Source organism: Panthera tigris, chromosome B2, assembly GCF_018350195.1.
Source record: "Panthera tigris isolate Pti1 chromosome B2, P.tigris_Pti1_mat1.1, whole genome shotgun sequence".
Lineage (NCBI taxonomy): Eukaryota > Metazoa > Chordata > Mammalia > Carnivora > Felidae > Panthera > Panthera tigris.
The window spans coordinates 1693883-1697649 of NC_056664.1; positions in this window are offsets into that span (position 1 = coordinate 1693883).

Genomic DNA, 3767 nt, shown 5'->3' on the forward strand with positions numbered 1-3767 from the left:
CTACGGTTGCATTTGACCCAACTGACCCGATCGCCCCTCCTACAGCATCTAGTCTGGGGATGGTATTGCATTTAGTTGGCCTTTTTAGTTTTCTTTAATCTGGAACATTTTCACAGATTTGGAGGGGGGGCGGCTTTTATGACATTAACATGCCATTTGAAGCATGTCCTTTTTTTATTGTTTGTTTCTTTTTTTAATAGAATGTCTTTCGCTTTGGGTCTGTTTTCTTATGATCACATTCAGGGCATGCATTTCCCACCAGAGTACTACATAGCTGATGTGGGGATACTTATCATGGATAATGTGGGGGTAATTACCTGGAGACTGTGCCTTCCATGGTTTGTGGGGGCAGCAACCTAAGACCCCAAACATCCCACTCTTCATCAAAATGTTGAGAGATGATGCCAAAGTGTCGGTCCAGAATACAGCAAAAGTAGTTAAGAAATGGAACAAAGTCAGCCGTGACAGACGAACCTCACCACAGGTCATTTGCACCTCCTCCCATCAGGGGGTGGAGTCTAATTTATTCCTCTGAACCTTGAATCTGAGCTGCTCTGACCAGTGGAGTACAATGAGGTAATGTTGTGGCACTCTCAAGCCTGGTCTCAAGAAACCTTGTAGTGTCAGCCTTCTCTTTCCTGGAACACTGCTATCATTTTGTAAGAAAGCTGGGCCACCATCTAGAAAGAGCACAGTAAGGAAACCTGATAAACCAGAAACAGTCCCTGCCTACTGTCGGATATGGTTGGGACTGTCTTGGAGCCGTCAGTCTCCAGCTGACCTGCGAATTGGCTGCAGAGAGACTAGTCCAGTTGACCCCACAAACAGAAGAGATGATACAGCCCATGTGAGCTCTGCCCATATTACCAACCCCTAGAATTCTGAGAAAATGAGTGGGTGTTGCTTTAAGCCCCTGAGTTTTGGGGTAGTTTATTACACAGCCACAGAAAATGGATAAAAGAACATAGTAGAGATGTAGGATCAAATAAGAAATTCTGAGTATATATGATTATAGCCCAGGAATAGAAGAAGAGAAAAACGTAGGTGAGGTCATATTCGAAGACATAAGAGATTAGAATTTCCCAGAACTGGAGAGAAACTTTTTATATGTAGATTCAGAAAGCTCAGTGTATCACAAGCAAGGAAAAGTAAATAACCATAACTTCACACCTCACACTGAAATTGTGTTACCAAAGAGAAGGTCTGAAATCAGCCAGAGAAAATGGACGGATCTACTGCAAAGGAGGAACAGTTACAATGCTAACAAGAACCTTAATTTCCATAACAAACCAGGGAAAAAGGAAATCTATTTTAGAAGGATTGAAATAAAATAATTGTCAATCTAGACTTGTGTGCTCATCAAACTAACCTTCAAGAATGGTCGCTTTTTAAAAAAAAGTTTTTAAAGTTTATTTATTTATTTGGAGAGAGGCAGAGACAGCATGAGTGTGGAAGGGGCAGAGGGGGCGGGGAGAGAATCCCAAGCAGGCTCCGTGCTGCCAGCATAGAACCTGACACGGGGCTTGAACTCACCAAACCATGAGATCATGACAGGAGCTGAAACCCCGAAACCGAGTTGGATGCTTAACTGCCACCCAGACGCCCCAAGAATGGAAGCTTTTTAACACCATTTACAAATAAAAACAGGGAGTTTAAAACCAAACTGTCACAGCTGACTTTGTTCCGTGTCCTTAACTATTTTTGCTGTATTCTGGACCAACATTTTGGAGTCATCTCTCAATGTAGTAATTCTTTCTTAGGCTGTAGCTAACATGCTGTTTAGCCTGACCTATCAGGAATTTTTAGCTTCAACTATTGTATCTTATTTCTTGAGTTCTAAATTTTTATATCATTCTACTCATTCTTCTGGCATACTGTCTCCTTAATTTGTTGATGTATATCCCACATCGCTGTTCTTTATCTTGTATCTTAAAATCTCAACATCTGCTGCCGTTTAGGTCTATGTCACCTTTTGTATGTGTGGATCCATAAGCATAGTGGTTTATCTTCTTGCGTCTGTGGTCATCCTTACTGTTGGGAGGGTTGTGTGATCTTACTATGATGAGTCCTGCAGGCCTAACTTGGAGAAATTTTCTCTCACAGAGACATGTTATCAAAACATTGGAACTTACGTGAAGTTAGAGAGAACGATATAATGAATGTCCATATGCATCTCAACCTGGTTCAACAATGATTAACATACACCATTCTTATTTTATCATCCTTTGTTTTCTGAAGCATTTTAAGCTACTTTCAAGCATCATGCATTTGATCTTTAAATATTTCTGTATATAGTCATTTAAAAAACAATAGAGAATAGAGAATAGGTAATAGGTAATAGATAATAGATAATAGATAGTCATTTAAAAAACAAAATTCCAACAAAATTCACATCTAAACAATTTAACAAGATTCTTCATACTATCTAATACCCAGTCCATGGTGAATTTTCTCGGTTTTGTGAACATGCCTTTTTTGTTGTTGTTGATTTGTTTCATTCATAATCTGAAGAAGGTCCACACATTGCTTTTGGTTGAGAAAATCTCTTAAAATTCTCAAGATTAATGGGGTCTCTTTTATTTTTTTTTTTATGCTGTTCACTTGTTTATGCAAGTGGGTAATCTGTCCCATGGAATTTCTTATGTTCTAAGTGTGGTTGATTTCACCGTTGCGGTACCACCTAATGTGTTTTTCTTATTCTCCATATCTCTTGTAAACTGGTAGTTAGACAGTGAAGTTTTGGTAGACTCATATTCGGTTGTTTTAGGCTAGAATACATTATGGGTTTTATGGTGGATTTCCTATAGTATCACATCAGGAGGCATATAACCTAGGTTTTCCCACTTCTAATTACGTAAGGCTGTTTGGTGGGTTCAGATCCACACCTTTGTTTTCCACCTAATGGCTTATTCAACCACTGATTATTACTACCTAGATTCATTATGCATTAAGGGTTATAAAATGGTGATTTTTAAAAAGCATTTCTTTTGCATTTTTTATCTGTAAATATTCTACAAAGAGTCACCTTTCTTAATCACTTATTGGTTATCTTTACAAAGGCAAGGTAAATGGTAGGTTAATTATTAAAACAACCTCAAAATGATATACTTCAGAGAAAAAGAAAAATACTAGAATGATAGTCTGAAATGCAACAATAAATAGAGAACAAACAAAATGTGAGCATGTAGGAAAATTTGAACAATAATTATCTGAATAAAATAATAGTAGTATCTAATTTGTAACCATAAAAAATGGCGAGCAGGGGCATAACCAGAGACGGAGGAGGAGGGCACTCCAAATATCCGCGTCTCCACTAAAGCGACGATTAGGTGGCAAAAAACCAGAAACAACTTTTGCAGAACTCTGGAATCTAATAAAAATAGCAACCAGAGAATGCTGCCTGGAGACAGAAGCTGCTTATGTTAGGCTACAAAACAAGTTTCAGCCAATTTAAAGTGATTCCAGTCATACAAAGTGTATTTTCCAACCACTATCGAATGAAACCAGAAATCAAATAACAAAGCAAAAACTGGAAAATACGCCAATATGTGGAGTTAAAAACATACTTGTAAACAGCTACTGGGTCAAAGAGGTGGTCATCAGGGAGATGGACAAAATACTTGGCTGGAAGAAAATAAAGACAAAACGCCAAGTTTTACGGTTTTATGGGACACATTTATAGCTGTAAATGCCTGCATTAGGAGAGAAGAAAGATCTCAGTAAGTAACATAACTTTCTACCCTAAGGAGCCAGAGAAAGAAAAGCAA